The sequence below is a fragment of the Xiphophorus maculatus genome, chromosome 2 (genome assembly GCF_002775205.1).
Source record: "Xiphophorus maculatus strain JP 163 A chromosome 2, X_maculatus-5.0-male, whole genome shotgun sequence".
NCBI classification, from domain to species: domain Eukaryota; kingdom Metazoa; phylum Chordata; class Actinopteri; order Cyprinodontiformes; family Poeciliidae; genus Xiphophorus; species Xiphophorus maculatus.
The window spans coordinates 1,855,044-1,876,864 of NC_036444.1; the positions used below are offsets into that span (position 1 = coordinate 1,855,044).

Here is a 21,821-nt window from a genome sequence, read left to right on the forward strand (position 1 = left end):
GCTGCTGCCTGAGGTTTTCTCTAATCATTCGGTTTGTGTTTATCTCCAAAGCAGACGTTGTGGCTGAGACCTCGTACCCCAAGTACCCTAAGTACCCTAAGTACGAGGTCTCAGACCCTAAGTGTTGTACTGACACTTAGGGTCCATTTTCAACACATGATCTGTCTTCCTGCATATTTGGGTCCCTGGTGTTGGGACAACAGTTCATTTGTTGTTTTAAAATCAGTTCTAGATGTTTTATAATCTTCCCATTTACTTCTTTAGCAAGTAACGGCTTCCTTGCAAAAGGAAGTAGCCTTAACTTTAAAAGAACATTTTAATTTTGGTCTTAAGAAATTTAATTGTGTTTTAGTCATCTGCAGTCTTTTCAGGATTTTTTTCCCCAAGAGTTTTTTCAGCAGTAATAAAAGTTTATAAAGGATTTGCTTAGGTCCAGAACCAACAGTACAGATGAGCTGAAGTTCTGCTGCTAAAGCAACCTGAGCGCCACAGGTTGATCTCCTCAAAGCCACGCTGCACTGATGCACGAATTCATGCAAAAGGAGCCCAGACCAACTACTGAGAGCAGAAACTGTTCAGTACATGGACTAACTTTTAGTTTATTTTTAGTCTGATGTAGTATTGTATTCGTCTGAGAAACAGAGTTTTTGGTTGTCATAAGCAGAAAACCCGAATCAACATGAAGAGAAATTATTAAGATAAATTATTCTGGATAAATCTCTGTGTGGAATGGTGAGTTTTTGAATCAGAGGGATACAATTAATACATTTTTGAAGATATTTTCATTTATTGAGATTCTTCTGTTTATATTAATGATCTGATTGAAATGCAAATAGAAAAGCTTATGAATTTTTAGACTGCCCCCTGGTGGACTAGAAGAAGATTCTGTTCCATTCAACAATCTGTCCACATTTCACATAAAGACCTTGTAGTCTTTTTGGTGCAGAGAGTCATAATGAAGCAGCACTGAGTAAATGTGCCATGCATTAACTAAACACGGATAATAATAAATGCAATAAGTAATTTTCATTTTTATGTAGATGAGGAACTCAAAATAACTTTCACTCAGTTCCACACATATCACTGTTAATAGTTACTAATTCTCCTATCAAGCCATTTTAGTAAGTTTTTGTATTTTGGGGATAATCTCTTCACAAGCAGTCCTATCAGTCATCCTAAAGCTGTTTGTACTCATGACTTATGCAGCAAGTCAGCACAAATAAACCTCAAAAACCTTGGTGATAAAGAAGCAACAAAAACAGAAAGTCAACAACAGGAAAGGGCCCCTTACCTTCCTGTTCCCAAAGGATAAATTATTGTATTGATTTTCATTTAAAATGCATTTATTCCAACTGTATTTACTCCTTATCGATCTCTAGAAATATTAAGTCCTTGTGTGTTTGAAGGATGATTACTTATTCAGAGAGTTTTGTAAGAGTTTCTGCCGCTGCAGGTAAAGGATCAGCTGGTTCTTTTCTCTGTGGACTGATATCTTCCTGCTTTTATTCCCTTTTTGTCACCAGAATTATTTATGGAAAATGTTGTAATGGTAATTGTAAATGCTTGTTTATGTTCTGCAATATATACATTTATATATCGCCCATATGTGATGCAAATCTAAACGATCTAAACTTCAGGTTTATTCACCCCCCAAAACATCTGATCTGCCACTTCCGTATGTCCATCCATCCATCCATCCATTCATTCATTCATTCATTCATTCATTCATTCATTCATTCATTCATTCATTCACTAACACCCTTGTCCCTAGTGGGGTCAGGAGGTGCTGGTGCCTCTCCAGCTAACGTTCTGGGTGAGCGGCGGGGTCACCTGGACAGGTCGCCAGTTTGGCACTAAATCGTATCAAATAGTTTTTATGTCGCGTTCTGGGCTATAACGATTCCTTGAAAGATTTGAGTGCCTCCATTATTAAAACTTCTCCAGGCAAGTTATCGGCCTTGAAGCTTTGTTAAATTATGTTTTATTATTTAGCGCACCGTGTTTCACCTGGATGATTATTTGTGTTGCGCAACAGTCTCACTTCACCAATGCTACGTGCTAGCAGCATAAAGTCCAACTTTCAAGTTTGGTTCAGGGGATTTAATTGATTAACGATAATGTCCGGGTTTTGACCATTTTTCGGGGACCAACGTGTCGCGATGCGTAGAGAACCAGGCTGCTGCCTGGTGTCTGGTTCTGAGCGATCTTCGGAGAAGAGCGCGGCGGGTGTATGCATATTGGTGCAGTGGGTTGCTGCAGTTGGAGTTTAACGTAAGTGAAGCTTTACAGGTGTAGCAGAAAATAAATTTACCACCATCCTGGTCGTAAGAAATGGGTGGCGGAGCACACACAGCTGGGAAATGTGTGTCAGTGTGTGAAGACGGAGCTGATATCTGAAAAATTTGGCAAATATCTGATATTATTACTGATGTTATGGCCGTGTTTACCAATATTTCATTTAATCTCATTTTTTATTTGATTAGTCGATAAACCGTCAGAATAATCGATCGAATGTTTGATGACTAGAATAATTGTTTACAATAGCCTTAATCTCGACATTGATATTAATGGCATGAGTACAAAAAAAAATTTTTTAGTATCCCTTTTTTTATTTTTTTTACTAATAATCATATTTCTCCAACTCCTTCAGGTCTTTGAGTACAAGTACTTTGGCTTCTTCAGGCGAACCATTGAGTCTGATGAATACCTTGCAGTTCATGACCCTTTGTTTGTGTTTTGGTTGCTTCCCTTTAGTATCTGGCTTTCTTGGCAAGATTTGCAATCATGTTTGCTAATGTTTATTCAGACAGACAGTTGTTGTTGACTTTGGCCCCCAATTTCACCAAATTCCAATGAATCCATGTCCTGTATTAAAAAATGGCAACAACAACAAAAAAGATAAAACACAGAGATGATCCAAACATAAGTTTGTGAAATATTGATCTGTTTTTTCTGTTTATTTTATGTTTTTTCCTGGTTTTGCCAAATAACATCACATTCATTACTCTGTGTTCCTCTATAAAATACATTGAGGCTTGTGGTTGAAACATGACAAAATGTGAAACGGCGCTGCATTATTTTTCCTTTAAAGCAGAAATGTTGTCCAGAAGTTTGTAATGATTATTAATAAACCATACTTTTACTATCCATGGCCTGGGATCCAGAGAAGGCAGATCTAAGAATACAGAGAGAGAGAGAGAGATTCTCACGCTCTTGGCTTCGTCAAACCTCTGGGGATCTCTCCACCGACCTGCCTACACTATCTGTTTATTATGAGGCTTTTACTGAACTGTTTGAGCTTCACATCCAGCAGTTGGCATTCCTAGCAGAGAACTGTGGCTGAGTGTGGCTTAAGTGTTGAAATCATAATAATCCTCAGGAGTCGGTCATCTGGTAGTTAAGATGTTCTGTTGCTCTGCAGACAATTTCATAATGTTCTCACATCATCAAATATTGTATAATGAAGATTTTCCATGTTTGGCCTCAGGGACAGATTTTCATCTTTTATTTTGTCATAAATCTTAAGTGGTTGCTTCAGATATTTGTCTTAAGTCAGCTTGATTTTTGATTGGCTTTTTAATCTTACGAGCTTTTTAACACAAGTGTTTCTTTGCTAATAAGCCAGAGAAATGTCATATTTTCTCTGTTAGTTATGTTCTGTTAGTGGAAATCATTTAGATGTTAAAGGAGTTTTCATCCTTCAATAAATCATCTCACAGACTGCAGATTAGAGGGATTTCTTTCTCACAGGTCTAACTTCTAAAACAAAAGAGCCGATGGAGCTTTATGTCAGCCTCCTCCTGAGAGATTAAGAAAACATTTTCATCTTACATGAAGGCTGAACACACAGAAGGGAAATACTAGCCTTTGGCCTCATTATGGAAACCCACAAGGTTACAGGTTTGAAATTACAAAATAAAAATAAAACTAATGATTTGCTGTTGATTTTCTGGCGGCACTATTGGAAAATGGAGCATATAAATGCCAAACCTCCAGCTAATATTTGCTCCTCCCTTCCATTTTCCTTCCGCTGACATTTTGGTTTACAGCCTCATAGAAATCCAGTTCAATAAACTTTTAATGCATTAATAAATATTTCTCAAAGGATACATAACTACATCCGGATTGAAAATCATAAATGATAAGTTAGGAAGGTGAAAGAAATGAACTGCAGCATAATTTCTGATTGCATGAACATAATTCTTTGTATTAATTATGTTCATCCAATTTCTGATAACATTTTAAAGCTGTTGGTCTATTTATGTTTTCACCCCAAAACAAATAAAAACAACGAAGAACAACAAATTAATTAAACAGGCATTTTATATTGCACTGTGAGCCAGTTGTTGAAAACACTACAGTATATGGACACATGGGGTGGAGTTTGCTATATAGAATATAGAAGCAACTTTCATCCTGTGTTTTTTGTGAAGCTTCTTTTTCTAGTTTTTCTATCCATCTCTTAGAGTAACAGCAGACTGGTAAATGTTAACTTGGACTCGCTTTTTCTTTCTGGAGGTATTTTTGCCTGACTAGAAATTTAATTGGTGAGACTAAATGGCTGCAAGTTGTTGAAAAGCTCTGCAGATTCAGAGGCTGCCAGTTCTGGTTCTGGATGGAGTGACTGGCAGGGTGAAAGCCCCGGGTCTGTGGGTGAGCTTGAGCTCACTGGACAGGTTTCTGTCTCTGTCAGCTGCTTTGAGTCATAAACTGCTAAAAGGCTCGCCACTGTTCAGTTTTTTTCATCCGATTGATTATTCATCCAAATAATCAATAGAATTATTGATTACCAAAAAAACTAAGAAAAACTTTATATGCAGCCTTATTTAAAGTATGACGCTATTGAGTTTGTAACTCAAAAAAATTGGACAATTTTGTTTTTATTGGATTTTTCTTGTTTATTTTTCTGGAGTATTGAAGGTATGGAGTGGAAAATAATAAAAACTGACCTGCAGAATGAAGTCTTGTCTAGTAAACAGCACAAACATTTATTTTCCTAGACATGATTTTGTGTGTTGATGTCCAATTAAGATAACACCAGACTACGGATGCACCAATCCACTTCTTCCACTTCCGATACCGATACAGATATCTGAAGTTAGGTATTGGCTGACACTGAATCCATGCAGGAAAACTGTGTTGAGTTGACCTAAGACTTTTTGTTTTTTAAACACAGATAAAAGTGTATTAAAGTAGAAATTGATTTGATAACGCTGCGCCAGTACAGCTCACTTAAATACACCAATAGATAGAACACTTAAAAACGCAACTTTAATTTGTTCAGTCAGTGCAGTTATGAGCATAACAGCCAATGTAAAATAAATAATAAAGAAACTGAAACTGACAAAAACAATAAATTAACTACTTTGTTCAAACATGTAAAAAAATAAACTAACAAGTCTGTCAAAAAGTTCAAAAAGTGCAATTAAAAATCCTAACTATAATGTAAAATATACAATAAAGCATGACGTCATTCAGAGCACAGAATTAGTCTGAATAGATTTTCCCCCTATAGATCCGGTACCCAATCTAGAATTTATTTTGATATTGGTACCAATATAGATATTGATATCAGATCGATCCTTCAGACATACAAACTTCAAACGGCTGCAACTCATCAATGATTCAACATACAGACATCAATACAAATCTAAAACACATGATAAGAGAGTAAGAGAGTAAATATTGTTTCACAGAGCTGTATTTGATGATATAATGTGGCGGTTAAGGAATCTGAAATAACCTCAGTGGGAGGATTTTATTTTGTGTTGCAGCAGCGCAGAGCTAGTTCTGCTGCTCTGTAGGAAAACATGCTGCGTTTAGTCATTTTGACTCCATGAGGGATTTTTGGGAATGTCACAGTGTGTCACCAGCTTTGAAGATATTTTAATGTGGGGAAATTTGACCAAATCTCTCCTGTTTATCTCCCAGCAGTGATTCTGTTGTTTCATGCTGCAGTTTTCAGCGTAATGCTGCTCTCATGTTTTACAAGCTGGGACTTTGTTTTCATTTTCTAAGCATTGTTCAGCAGCCAGCCCTTTAGCAGTGGCAGCCATCAGCTTTCACTGCACTTTCACTTGCAGTAAAAGTTGATTTAAGATAAAGAGTCGCTTTCATTCCCTGTTTTTCTTCCTCTGCTTGACAGACTGTCAAAGTCTCGCCGCCCGGTCCCGTCCCGCTGATTGCTGACCACGTCTGTGCCGGTAAGCAGTGATTTCATGTTCCTCTCTGTGTTGCTGTTGGTTCTATCTTCACCATGTCAACCCAAAGACAACACTGGGCTATTGTTTGCAAAATAAATCTCAGCTCAAAACAGACTGAAGCAAAAGAACAGATGTGTGCATGATTATTTTTAAAGTAGGAAATGAAGGGGAAAAGTTATTTATTTAAGCAAAAAAGTATTTAACTAACCATAATGTCCTTTGAGGGATCGTTAAAGCTCCCAGTTTGATTGTTGGTGTTGTAGCAGAAAAGACAATAGATGTTCCAGGAAATGGCCTCTTGGGAACCGATCCCACATTGTTCCAGGTTGAGTTGGACTCATTTCCTGCCCACCTAACTGTGAGCAGGAACACACTCCTCACTCACACACACATTTTCGTACTGATATAACTGGGCCTGAGCAATTAACAGCAGATTAATTGTGGTGAATCAATTATTGAGATAATTATTAACTAATTCATTAATCAGTTAACTGGAATAATCGATTACTAAAATAATTGTTAGCTACAGGTCTGTTTTATATGTATTTTAATACTTTTTTAATATTGTGTAAAATAAGCTTAAGTTGTTAAATAGAAAAATCTGCAAAATGTGCCATTTATTTGATTTGATTATCAGAATAGTCAATAGAATAATCGATCACTAATACAGTGGCTGCTAGTTTATGTGTATTTTTTATGCATATCTAATTTTGTATAAAAGGGTTTAAGGCAGGGGTGTCAAACTCCAGTCCTCAAGGGCCGCTGTCCTGCAGTTTTTAGATGTGCCACAGGTACGAAACGCTGGAAGGAAATGGCTTAATTACCTCCTCCTTGTGTAGATCAGTTCTCCACAGCCTTGCTAATGACCTAATTATTCTATTCAGGTGTGGTGCAGCAGAGGCACATCTAAAAGTTGCAGGACAGCGGCCCTTGAGGACTGGAGTTTGACACATGTGGTTTAAGGGGTTAAATGAAAAATCTGTAGAATGTTAAACTTTTTCATTGCTTTATTTTATTTTTATTAATCGTCAGAATAATCGATACTAAAATAATCTTTAGCGACAGCTCTAGTTATAACCAACAAACTTTTCAATGCAACTGCAGGCAGTTTTCTTGCTTTTTTAAAATGTGTTCCATTTGTGGTTATTTATCTTTTAGATAGATTAAAAAAACACAGAAACTTAATATTTGCAGATGTGAGAGATGAGAAATGAGTTTCTCCTCTATGATGAGAAGAAATGTGACTGAAAGTTGCTCTGGGTAAAATCAGGAAGCGCTCTGGTTTTGGACGGTCTAATTTCAAACCGTGAGGTTCAGGCTGGTCCTCTGGTTTTTAGTGTGGGCCGAGCTGCTCAGGACGAAGCACCTTGTCAGCAGTACGCAGTAATGAAGCCCCTCAGGGTTCCTCTGCTCAGAGTAGAAAGTCCAGCTCAGCATCTTCAGGTCCAGCTGCCGGGTTGTGAAGCATGGCAGTGACCTATGACACCAACGCTGACTTTAGTTGCAGAACTTTGCAGCATATGTTTTGGGTTCGGGTTCAACTTTCTAAAACAGGAGGGATTCGTTCGCTTTTTCTAAGGAGGAAGCAAATGAATTTCTCTTCTTTGAAAATGTCTCAATAGTACAAATGAACCATTCAGTGGAAAATTTCCACTTCTCGCCTCTGAAGACATCTTCATCCACATCAGAGCGACGTCTTTATGGCCGACTGTTGGTCTTATTCCCAATAAAACCCTGTAGGTGTTTCACTCCTGTGCTGGTGACATCATTAACTCAGAGCAATAAAGGAGGAACTCCTCAGAGACTAGTTACTCTGAACGGACCTTTTCTGAGGGGAGAGGAGAGAATTAATAGTCCAAAGTTGCTCCTATAAATCCTTCTGCGAGAGATTCAAGTCTTTGCCTCGGGGGAGACTTTTTGTCACGCTTATTGACTTTGCTTTTTTATATTCTGCTCACCATTTTACCTCCGTAGAGTTCAACAAGGATAAAAATTAATGGCCAAGTTTTACATTCATGTTGAATTAGCTTATTCTGCTCCCTTTCGCTCCTTAAATAAAAAATACAACTAAATCCACAGATAGTCTGTGTCCATTCTGGGCTTTACTTAAACTGAAAAGTAAAAAATGGACTCAAACCTTGCTTGCTGGACCTTTGATAAAATATTAGTATGTGTGTATTTATTACGGGTGTTGTATGAACGATGCCGCGCTGCTCTGTAGGTTTTATGGGTGAAACCAGGAAGAGGGAGGATGGAAGGATGCTGATTAAATATTGATTCCGCCCTGCTCGGCTAAAGGCTGACATTTAGGTGGGATTTAAAGTCACCAGAAAACATTGGATCAGTGACATTCTGAATATTTCTATAATTTAGAGACACTCATTTCACTCGACATGCGACAACTGATCCGATAATTTTTCCATAATGGAAATCAGTATGTAATAGGAAGAGACTGGTAGGAGGTTCAGTCCATAATAAGCTGATCTGTATCATAATCCACCTCAAATTAAAGGCCTGAGTCCGACTGCACAGAATATTCTCCTAACATGCATTTTATAAGGTACAGTGGAACTCCACCTATTTGCATTTCAGTATTCATAGATTTTTTTTTTTGGAGCATAACTCATTCGTTGAAAACATTCTGATTGATGGAGTTTTTTTAGTAGATTATATCTAAAATATTCTAAGGAATGCAGTTTGGGAAGCTGAAACTCCTTGGTGTTATTGGCTGTGGTTGGCAAAGCAACCACTCATTTTCTGCAATGATCCACTGCTTACAGCAACTAGTTGGGGAGGGGAGGAATACTCATTAATCAAAGAAATCCTTTTTTTTGCTGCAGCATCAATGTGCATCACAGTCCTTATCATGTAATGCTAGTGACACACAGTATATCAGCATTAACATCAGAGTCTGCTGATGTTGGCCATTTTTTAACGTATCGGTCTGATAAGTAAAACTGGGCTGATGTAACCACCGACGTTGATCATTCAATGTCATTCAGAAACAGGCACTGAAGTAGGACTTTTGTAACAAAAGACAAAAAAAGCAAACTAGCTACTTTGTATTAGGTGTCCAATGTTTGCAGCAAAATGTTTCCTTAGTAACAATAATAAAAGGGAGAATCTGTTTAATGGTTGCTGTCCAGATGGAATTATTGAGTTCATTTTAATTCGCCATGCAATTAATTGATTTATTGCTTATTGTGACAGGCTAACTCATCAGTAATTCTTGTGTTAAATTCTGATTCCCATTTTTCTACATGTTGGACTTTAAATAATCTGGAACCTGCAGTTTAATGAAGTGTGTCTGATTAGTGCCTTAAACTGTTTATTGGATCTTTTCCCTTAAAAACGTTGAGGAGTCTTTATTTACATTCAGAATTTTTATTAGAATCAGAAATATGGTGTCAAAAAAATGATCTAAAAATATATTCCTCACTGGAGCTTCAGGTTTAAAGCAAAAATATTTAAACAAAATCAAAACAATCCCACAGAAAATAAAAATCTGAATTTGGTTGTGTGACTTTTAGTGAATATAGTTTTCAGTTTTTAAACTCAAACACTGTTCTGGTGTCACCAGTAGCACTAATCAAACCTACTGGTTTCTATCTGCTGGATGTTCGCTGCACTAATTCATTCTTCCTAACACTAGATGGAGCCACTTGCACTGCATGTGCCACAGGGTTGTAGCTGCTTAAGAAGAGGCGCTCTGCCCTTTTTATGGCGTTCTGAATAAATTTGCATGAATGACTCACTTAAGCTACTTTCTCAAACAGAAACGCCTGAGAGTTTTCCAAGCAGCCATAATGTTGACCGTCCTTCCAGCTGAACTGCATCGCTGATTCCCGTTTTTAATAAATATTCAGTTGACCATGATTTGGATTTTGTAAATATGTTTCTATTTAGTGAGGTTTCCACTGAGCAGGTTGTTCTCTAGAAGGGAAGCAGGACGACTAAAGGTCTCAGTGTTTGTTGCTTTCAGGCATTACTTTAAAACCTGCAGTTTTTGCATATTCTGGAAGGAGATGTCATCATTTTTTAGTATTTGTAGTTTGGATCTAAATGTTTCAGACAGAGCAATCAGAGGGAGAGAAGGAGGATGAGGGATGGACAGGCTGAATGTGAGGGGAAAGGACGATGTTTTTCACAGACCCTGTTATGTTTCTGTCTGTAAAAACATCAAGTGTTTCCTTCACTGCTCCTCACAGTGTGACTCCCTGGCCTCAGCGCTTCATGGCAGATCGCAACACAACCCCTGACTCTTATCGGGGTCAGACAGGTGTAAACAGGAGTGTAGTCTCCAATGAAACCTATAAGGCCAGGTGCTGAAGGTTGACATGTTCCACAAAAAGGCCAGATTTGGTGTGTTTTGTTTTTTTAATTAGGATAAAATCTCCTGTAAAGTCTTCATCTCCCAGATTTCATAACAGAATTATACCCTTGGTATTAAATTGTCTCCATTTGCTCTCTGCTTTCTTTCATCTGCTGTTTTTATTGTGGTACAAATAACCTTCACAGGGAGATTGATGATCTAAAAGTTTAGTAATAAAAGGACGATCTGATGCACGGAAGATATTTAAACTGAGCTCACTTTCTCAGCAGTTTAATATCCCTGGGTATATGATGATAAATATGGGAACTATAATGGAAAACTGGGGATTTTGACTGAATTTATTATTTCATTTGACCTGCGGAGTGGGTTCTGATCTGAGCGCAGCTGAGTGGCCCGTGATGCAAAATCAAGCTGTGCTTTATTACAACCTGTCGACTTAATTTAATGCTGCATCTTGAGGCTTTGGGGTAGAATGAGTCTTGATTTCATTTTAAATGTTAGACTTTAGATTAGATTTTAAACTTAAGTTAAAAATTGAAGTAGTTTCAGATTTAAATAGCGCCTGCTCCACATCTATTCCTCCTTAAAACCGGCTGTGGCGGTTGTGGTCTCTGGTGAGGCTGCGGAGTCGCAGCTGACAGCCATTTGAGTTCAGAATGCAGAGGTCCTAATGACGCCTGCTGGCATGTCTCTGCACTTCTCTCCGTTTCTTTCTCTCCTTTGCATGCTGTCCGTCACCAGTCCACCGGGGAAACGGGCTTACAGTTAACCTACTGATATAAAATATTTATGAAAACTCACTACAGGCCTCTAATACTCATGAGACATAATGTTGATGCAAATTATTCACAGAAACTCTCAAAATGTTTTAGTATGAATTCCCAACAGAAAAGTCGTTTAAAAGCAGATTTTTTTGTTTGGTGCAGTTTTGCTTTCGTATTGTGCTTCTTTGCAAACAGACTCATGCGGATGACGATCATCCCTCTCACTGGACAGAAATGATGGCACCTGAAAGAAAACAAACATGGACATTCTGGTTACTACATTTCTGTTGTGCACATTTGTGCTGCTATTACAGCTGCAATACCAATTTGAATGTCAAGAGCAGCTCATACAACGCTGGTTTGACGATGTGATATTTGTGATTTTTTACAAATTCTGCTGCAAGCTGAGACGAGATGCTCTGATCCACAACATGCTGTCAGCAGCATTGTTGAACAGAAAACGGTGGATCAGGTGAGTTCAGTCCTTCACCACCTGCAGCAGTAACTTCAGCAACGCCGACAAGCTGATTTTTACCATGATGCCCAGATATGATTTAATTACATATTTGTCCAGTTATGGTTGAAGACATAAACAATGAAGGGTTAACATGCAAAGTGTGCTGTCTATGAATTTTGATTTGTACAACACAATAAACTGGCTGACGCTTTTCTCTGTCCTTCCTTCTGATTGTTACTGTGTCAGGTTTCAGAATGCACTGTTAAATAAAAATATTGGATTGGAGGAAAAAAACTTAAGCGAATATCTGGAAAAAGTGAAAATGTCATCAAAGCCCTATATTCTCTCAAGTTGTTTAAAAATAGTTTTGGATCGGACTTGGCACCGATGGTCCAAAGTCATTAAACACCAAGTATAGGTCACTCTTTGATTCCTCCACTGAATAGAGCGGTTCCGTCAGGGTGTTGTGGTGGGTACAGCCCACAAAATCAATAGTGTTCAAATGGAAAATTTCTAAGAGAATCCAAGGGGAGAGATCGAGACCTGATGAAGGCGAGCGGAAGAAAGAAGCTTGGAGATTGGGAGGAAGGGAGAGAGGTTTTGTTCACATAATTGGAAGGCTTGGAGACCACAGGGCCCAGGAGTTGAAACAAGCTGCTCCCAGCAGCCATTTATCCATATTACCTGTGAGATACTCAACGAGTTCTGCTGACTTAAAATCCATTTTCTGATGAAATTACATTGAGAACAAATTACCTCTCATTCTTGGCCTGCTGTCAGCAGGCTGTCCTATGTTCTTTGACACCACTAGAGGTCAGTGTGACCCTTACAAGCACTGATGGGGAAGTGAAGATGTCATGCAGCGCTTAGATGAGTAGGAGGGGAGTTTGCCGCATGCTTTATGGTCATGTCTGCAGAACTCCATACTGCAAAGCTTTGGCTGTTTCCTGCTTCAAACAGAATCTCCTTCTAGATCTTCTCTAGTTTCTTTTTCTGTTCTCGTCGTCCTGCTTCAGCTTTGCTATTTGCATAAGCTGACGTTGGAGATCTCCGCTTACCCCTGCGTATTGCTCAGTCAGAGTAAGCCTGCTGTTCAAAAGGAATAGCAAATGACTCCATTGCCCTCATTGACATATGTCAGTCTATTTCAGGCTCAGCAACTAACATAGTCATACATGGCCAAGTAAGAGCTAATGATGTACGTGCCGGGTCGACCCTGCAACGTCAGCCTGCTGCTTGGTTAGGCAGGAGATTGCTTTTAAACTGGGGCAGAGCACTTTATCCTCATCCTCATGAACCATCACTGGAGTATATATCCCAGCCTCTTGCCAAGCTGCTGACAGCACTCCAGTCATGGAGGAGATGTACTGGGATATCAAACATACGATGTGACTTGATGCAGTGGCATTCCCCCTTCACCCCCAGCACCGCCCTCCTTCACCTGCCTGCCCGTAACAGGAGGCATCTTTCAGCTCCATCTTCCGATTGATCTCATCTGGCAACATTTCTCTCGGCCATCAGTCTCAGGCCCAGATCCCCTCAACCCCCACCTGCTCTGAGGATGACAGGAGCTGAAGTAGGAGTGGAACAAGTTGCAGGAGAGTGAAGAGTCGCGCCATAGAAGGGGTGTGAATGAGTGGAGAATATTGCAGATAAAGAGTAGAGAGAGTGATTGGGCAGGTGGGTGGAGACGGATGGCATTAAGCGGGCCAAATGCTGGACGGACAGGAAGGGCACCGCCAGCCGCAAAGGCCTGTGGCCGGCTTTCACATGACTCTCTGTGTGCTCGGGCGCTGGAGAGTAATAGAATCCCAACGTGATGTGCCGGGATGCTTGGGAGGGGGATAAATTTAGCCGCAGCCTTAGGCAGGCAAGCAGCTCTGCTGGGCTCAGGGGGCTGCAGCCTCTACCCCTGCTTAAGTCCTCTGCACCCCTCCGCACCGGTCATGCAGGGCACAATATGACTTACCTTCCTTCCATACTTTAGCAGGCATAATGGCCACATGGTGGGATGTATCGCATTGCTGTGTGATGGCAGTGAGGGGGTGGGGTTGGTGGGGAGGTAAGTCGGCTACGCTTTATTTCCAGGCGCTGTTAGGGGAGCATCTGTTGGTTTATGCAGATATTGGATTTCAAAAGCAATAGCGCATGTCGTGAACTGATGTTTTATGATAGAAAAGATTTCATGTGATTGATGTACAGATGTTTGATCTGATGTTTCCCATTCAGACAGTTCAGCTTCAGTAAACCTAACTTTTACCCATCATACATTCAGTGGAGAGTGGCTTTCCTCAATGTCACTGCTTTTGTCCTTAAACACTCCCCCCCACTCCCCCCCCCCCCACACACACACACCTCTCTGAGCCCCATCCTGTCTCCTCGGTAACTCCTCTTTAATCTGTGCCAATGGAACATCAAAAGACGGCAGCAGCAGTTTGGAGTTCTTGCATTTACATTGGCATGCAAACATTAGAAGCCTGTGCAAAGGTGACACTTTTTAATGTTCTGAAAGTTAAGTCGGGTCTTAAACTACTTCTAAATTTAAATAAAAAGTCTCTAAATTAAAGTTTGGTGTTGCCTGGTGTGAGTACTATCTAACTCACAGCTTGTAAAGACTTCTTTTTTTATATCCAGCTGAGAAGTTTAAGTTCTTGCTTCTGGAACACTTGTTCAGTCCTCCGGCAAAGGAGTTCTGCCTGCTGCTTTGTAGGATTCTCAGGCTTTGTAGCAAGTACTGACTGTTAAGGGTTATCCATAGATTTTCAATGATATGTGAGTTTAGGGACTCTGTGGGTCTTCAGTTAGGTTAGCCGCAGTGATTTTGTGCTGGAATTTTAGGGTGGATTCACTCCAGCCCTGTTGTGTCTGCTGTAGTCCAACTCTTTTTTGGATAGAAATATAGCCAAACAAAGTTTGTTTGGGAAGTGTGAATTGGTAATCGAACTTTGATGTGGACAAAAAAAAAAGAACTCTGGGCTGTGTACAAACCTTGGTCCCCGTTCAGTTGAAATGAACTCTGGTGTGGTTCGAATGGATATGTGAATGCTAATTGGGCAGGAGGGCAGGGCATTCTGGGTAAATACAACCAAAACAAACATGCTAGTCTAGAGCTAGCAGGAGAAAAGGCTTGTGGTCTTTTACCAAAGACAGAAGAGAAATCCTCCCACTGCTAAAATCTGACGTCACTTATTTGTTTTAGCATTTTTCGAAGAAAATTGCACTCAGTGTCTTCAGAGGTTTTCATGTCATTTCACTCAGTGGTTCTTGGTGCAGCGCCACCACAGGCAAAGAGGGGAATAGGTTGTGCAAAAGGGTTTGGTTGGTTTGACACAATGCAGTGTGAATGAGGACTGCGGCTGAAAATGTAACAGATGTTGCATTTTTGGTTCCCAAATGCATTGAGTCTACTGGACTATCAGTGTTAATCAGTTTAATGTGCATTTGCAGGAAACTGATGAAATGCATTCTGGTCTCTGATAGTGAAATTTTCCACTATCCAAAATAATGTCTGGTTTGAAAGAGTAAATTGAATGCAAAATTTACAAATTAGGAAGTCAGGAAAGGTTTCATCTGATTAAAATGCTGAATGTTTGCAAACATTTAAAATTCACATTTTTCTGACCTTTTATTTTTTTTAATTTGTGACTAATTATGTTTAAATGCACCACAGGATTTCATTACAAGCCACAATTATCATTATCCTGAGGATAAAATGCTAACATGTAAACAACACTTTGACCTCCATGCAACCTTAGATCAATTAATTAGAGAATTATTTGCCAAATTTAAGGAGGAACATTAATGAAATGTTGAATTATGCAGCCTGTGTAAACAACCTTGAAAAGCCTGACATTCTGGTTGGTTAAAAACTTGTAAATGTTGGGTTCTAGTTTAATTTTCAAATGGAAAAATCAAATAGATCCCACAAAGTTTACTAAAATGTTTAATCCTGATGCATGTTTAATGCAGCCTCTTCTTCGTGTACTTCGTGTTCTCATTACCAGTTTTTCTCAGATTATTTTCTGTAGCTATCCCCAAATAAAGTCCTTACAAAAAAGTAATTATGGAAAAGTTTGGCTATATGTATTATCTGGCTTCTGCATGTATTGTGTAGATTTAAGTAGCAGTGTATATCTAAAGTGTTTGCATTATCCACATTCTGTACTATTTAGAGTTTAAACAGTAATAAAATTCATTCAGCAGAGAGTTAAGGTCTAACTGCTGGTTCCTGTTGTATGTTAAAACGAGACTTCCGCATTATAAGACATAAATTGGAGGTGGAGGGAAAAGCTCTTGTTACAGCTGCAGATCTTTTGGTTGTGTACAACCAGTTTTGCACATTTAGAAATTCTTTTTTTGTACTTATTTCTCTTTGCCAAATATCACAAACTTAGTCAGATTGGATATAAATGGTCTATAAACATTACTTTTCTATTCTTGCACCAGATTATTAATTAGATGTTCTGTAAATCTTTACTTTGACTGGACCACTCTAAACTGTTTCACTGAGCCCCAGTCCAGTCTTCTACAGGATAAACACTGTTCTTCCAGGATTGGCTTGCATTGATTTACATTCCATCACATTTGACTGGTTTCCTTGTCCCTTCCGAAGAAAAGCATCCTCACAGCCTTACGCTGTTACCGCCATCTTTCAAGGTTGGAGATTGTGTGTTTGTGGTGATGTGTCATTTGAAGCATTTTCCATGTAGTCCACAAAGTTCAATTTGAGATCATTCTTACTGGAGCACCTCATTCCACATGTTTGCTATGTGCCCTTACATGACTTCCTGCAGCTTTATTCAGCAATGGCTTTCTTTTTAAGCTGAAAAACAAAATTACATGTGGCGTACCCCCAGGTTCCATTCTGGGGCCCCTCTTATTTCACATCTACATGCTCCCTCTAGCTCAGAAATCTGGGGGCAATGATGGACTCTGACCTGAACATTCAGAGACACATAAAGACAGTTACAAAGTCAGCCTTCTATCACCTGAAGAACATTCTATGATTAACGGACTAATGTTTCAGCAAGATCTAGAGAAACACGTGTTTATCTTTAGTCGCATTGAGTGATCCAAAAGTGTCTTCACAGGTCAGACGGCTGCAGCTGATCCAGAACAGTAAACTTTTTTTCATTTTGTCATATTACAAATACCAAGTGATGACCAGTGATTTTAAGAGACTTTATCTCCACCACTTCCAGCCATTATGGCTCCTGTATCGCCTGAATTAGTAAAATCCAAAAGGACTCCAACAGAATCAGGATTCCCTCCATGTAATGTTAAACTTTGAATCTGTGGTGCTGTTTACATTTTCCATCAGGAATGATGGTCTCCATTAGTGCTTCCAACATGGTGTTGTTTAAAGCCAACAGACTGAGCTGCTTGTTTGTGACCGCAGGTTTATAGCATAATCGCGTTAGCTCAAATGTGGGCTGCAGTCTTGAAAACATTTTTAAAAATCTGCCCGTCTGTGGTGTGTGCTCTAATGATGTGACCATGAACAGAGGCTAGCTGTTTGAAAAGAAAAACTAATTCACAGAAAGCCCAAATGTTGAAGTTTCCAATTGAAAGAGCTGCAGGTCTTAAATTGACTCCAGATTTTGAGGAAACGTTTGCCCTGCTTCCATGTCTGACAGGTGTTTGTTTCCTCGCTCGGCTGAATCCTAATTTCAGATCTTTTCTGACAGCCCCGAATTAATACATTCAATCAAATATCAGCAAATTATTGTTACTGTGAGATTCTGATTTGGCTTTAATAAAAAAATGTTATTAAAAAGTAGACACTTGGACAACAGTTGAAGGACACGTAAGGACACATCATTCTTCCCTCTGATTTTGACACATAGAGATAAGAATAAATGATGAATTGAGTATGAAAAAATGGATGACAGTGTATTTGTTGACAATCTTGTACTAAATTAAAATTAGGCTTCTTCTACACTCAGTGGTTGTTAGAGAGATTGTATTTTGCAGAAAATATGAGCTGGGCTTTTCATTTGTCAAAGACTCCATATCTACTAGTTATGCCTCCTTCATAAACTTCGGTAGGACAAATCATTTCTGATTTCTGGAAGTGCTGCTTTGAGAACAAAATGTGCTGATTTTGTGTAATGTTTTTGGTTTTGAAGTGAATAAAAGTAAATTGTTCTTGTACTTCTGCCTTTGTCTGGACTGCTGCAGCAATTCCCTCACAAAGAGAAAATAAAGGGTTTGTTCTTTTATGGACGAGTGACAATAATTAGTTTCACATCTGTTTGGTTGTGATTGTAGTCAAGATAATGTATGAATGCCACAAATGCTGGTTGATGTATAAGCCTGTCATACTAAGAATCCTATTAGAAGAGCTTTGATGCCATCTAGAGGTCGGAGTGTGAACTACATGTCATTCAAGGAAGCCAACATAGAAACCGTATAGAATTTGACTGATAAACTCCATAAGTAGATTCAACCCTGAGTTAGGTTGCATAAATAAAATATATATAGGTTTACTAATGTATACATCAACTGATATATAATAGGCAAATTTTCCACGAATAACTTGGAGTAACATTTCACAGAAGAATTTGAGGCAACATGAATTTGTAAAACTGAACTGCAAATATGTGGGGATCACTGTAATAGTTTAGTTGGTCTAAAATATATTGATATGCAGAAAAAAGAAAGATGTACTTTAATACAGTATCTATATTTAAAACAATGTAATGATGGAAAAGCAGTAGTTGTTCAAAAATATTTATTTTGACTCGACTTTAAAGTCTTTCTTGATCAGTAGCAGCATCTATAAAATAGTCAACATTATGAGATGAAAATGTTTTCGGTTCATGAAATGCCTGGTGGATCTAATTAGCATCACATCTAAATTTACACTAATGGTAGGTGCAATTGTAAAATGAATCATCTCTATGTAATTTAGCGTCTGACTGAAGAAACAAAAGTAATAATATTTTTTTGCACAATTAGACGTATATTCAGACATAATGGGCATATTCGCTGCATTTATTTTAACTTGATTTGTGGTAGTTCTGCTGATTTTGTTGCTTCTGGACTTTAAAAATGTTATTCTAATATAGAAGCTCTGATTACACAGTTCATCATATTGTCTCACTGGCTCGTTCCTGAACATCTCACCACCAGACTAAACTCTTCCTACCTGTACAGTCGTCGAACCACAGCTGAAGTCTCCAGTTCTCCTAACTGGTTAGCTCTGGGTGGTCAGCTAGCAGTCACCAAACTGCAGCAGAGTTTTTATTGTCTGAAGAGAAACAATCAGCACAGTTCACAGTGTAATTTAGTCCATTATTAAATTAACTCAAATAAAGTGACCTTTTCTTTACATTTCAGGCTTTGTTAGTTGATGAGCTGAAGTAGATTTGGGTTAATCAACAGATTAATCAAAGACATTGTCATCCTTTCACAAAAAATGTAGTCACTTGCTTAAAATCTCAATATTCATTTTTATCTAATCACTTGACTCTATTCCAGGGACGATTGATGAGCATCTCAGAGCAGCAGCAGCAGCATCATGTCACCCAATCAGCATCTTTAACACTGTCTGCATTTAATCACTGCTCTAACACACCATGGAGCTTCCAGCAGTATCCTCCAGCTTATTTGTTCCAGGTTAGCCTGTAATGTCTGCATGGGTGTCAGCGCCACTGGCGGTTAATTAATATGCATTAAAGCTAAGTGTTCAAGTGCAGAAGAGACTATCTGGCATTTTGTTTGGCGCACCGTTGAGAAAGTGGCCGTGAGTTATGAGGGACGGGAGCGATTCTGACATCTGGAGTCGGTCCTTACTCAGGGTGCACCTTTTGTCTCTACGCTCCCACCATGTCCTTCGTCTCTGTCATGCTCCGAATCCTGAGAGTCCATCAGTAAAGCCCACAGCAAACACCCAACACGTCCCTCATGAGCCCAGGTTTACTGCCACTGCTTCCCACCCAGAATCACATTATTTATTTACCTTTTTAGTAATGACATTTTCACATATTTATTTCTGTTCTTAAAAGTTGAACCTTGTTTTAGTTGTTAAATAAAAATGATCAACAAAATTGTTATAATTCAGGAAAAGTTAGGACACCCTGTGCCCTAATATCTAGTTTTACCTAATTTTGTTGAAATAGTGAGTCTCCGTGTCTCCAGCCACCATCTTTTAAATCCATTGAAGGACAATTTGCCCCACTTCTCACTTCCTGCAAGTTCAGCCTGTTATACTTACTTCACAGCAAGTCAATGCTGTATCCACCATGACATCATGAAAATAGCATGTCTTCCCCAAAATGAGAAGATTTCTTTAGGATTCCTTCTCAGAAAGGAAAATAGGAGTCTGTATATCCAGACTTCATTTTCTGCCATTTTGTTAAACGATGTTCTTTCTACACAGTCTCCTTTCCTTGCTTCCTTCCCTCTTCTGTCCTTCCTTGTTTAGCTTTCTTTCCCTTCTTCCTCTTTCCAAAATTTCATTATTGTGTCTTCCCCTCTTTTGTAAATTTTTTTCCAGGAAAATCCAGCAGGTGATTTTCTGAGATGTTCCCTACCATCTCAGTGGATAAGAGTCGCAGAATTTATGACAGGTTGGGAAAAGTTCCACTTGACTGAGGAATGAATCTGTTCAAATGAGAAAAACACTTTCACACAGAAACCAGGCACATCTGGATCAAGAATATCCTCTCACCTCGCTGGAGGCATGTGGAGCGTTAGTCAGCGGCCTGATGTGTTCCTGAAACTCCCTCAGGAGTCGCTGTGACCCTTCCATGACAAACAGTGGCAAGGCGCCATGGAGACTAATTCGTCTCAGATGCTTCCTGAGTGACACATTGGAATGACATGGTGTTCAGCTCACGTCTGTCTCCATTCCTCTCCTCTCATTAGCGCCGCTTAAAACACCAACATGGCAACGTCTTGATTTTTGGAGCACATTAGAGTGAGAGCCACAGTGTGCGTCATTAACAGGTGAAGCGCGTTCCTGACCCTGCGTGTATTAACTGTTATTGCCTTCATCCAGGCCTGCTCTCCATCTGCATTTGGCTCTGCGTCTCCTCTGTCTCTCCTGTCCTCCCTCTGCAAGGAGATGAATAAACTGTGGTGCAGACATGCCTCAGCAGTCACTCTCTCAATCCTTGAGGGATGATCAAAGCTGTGGGACACAACCTGTCCAATTCTCCACCTGTCTCATCGACAACTAGATTTAGCTGTAAGAGGGCGAGGACTCAGACGTCTCTATTCTTCACTTCGTCTGTCACTGCTCTGATAAATACGAGCAACAGCGGCGGAGGCTGGCTTCAGCTGTGCTGTCGCTATGGCATCTTTTCTATGGAAGTGAAGTAAAAAATAAGAAGATGCCATAAAGAGAGAATGTTGAGCGGGTCATGCAGTGATTTGTTTACACAACCAAATGCTGATATGTCTGAATAGGGCGCTTTACTCTGGAAATCTACAAGAAGCGTGCCTTTACCAAAACATCCTTGTCTGATGTATTGGATTTCTGCTCCTATTAACCAGAAAACTAAGTAATTCTAGGCTCATTTTAAACAATAGGTGGTGGCAGCATCATTCTGTGAGGACAGTGAAGTGATTAAAGTACAAGGTATTCATTGCTGAAACATAAAAAGTCCTAATTGGCCTGAGACATATAGGGAATGCAGCAAACACGTGAAAAAGGACTCTACACACCCCCTGTAAAGACCACACCCACTGTAAAACATGGTGGTGGCAGCTTCATGCTGTGGGAATTTTTTCCAGCAGGGACAGGAAAGTTGATAAGACTTGGCAGGAAGATGGATGACAATAGATACAAAACAATTCTGGAAGAAAAACAGTTAAAGGCGGTAATGTAATGAATTCGATCAGAGTATAGTAGAGGCTAAAATGACCTAGTCAAAGTCTAGATATTCAAGATCAGTCAAGTAACATAACTAATCTTGAGCTATTTTGCAAAGACTTTGAAACAAAATTCAGCTACGTTCATACAGCAGGTCTTCATACTCAATTCTGATGGTTTTATTTGTTTGTTTTTTATGAAATCTGATTTTGTTTCTTTCTGTGTGGTTATTCATGCTAATAAT

General features: G+C 39.2%; 1 protein-coding gene across 1 annotated transcript in view; it reads left to right on the forward strand.

Moving 5' to 3' along the window:
* LOC102227229 (tetraspanin-9) overlaps nucleotides 1-21,821 on the forward strand; it is a 205,852-nt gene that overhangs the window by 11,970 nt on the left and 172,061 nt on the right. Inside the window, exon 2 of the mRNA XM_023349338.1 lies at nucleotides 6,146-6,203. The gene's annotated coding sequence lies outside the window, so the exon portion shown is untranslated. The remainder of the gene's footprint in view (nucleotides 1-6,145; nucleotides 6,204-21,821) is intronic.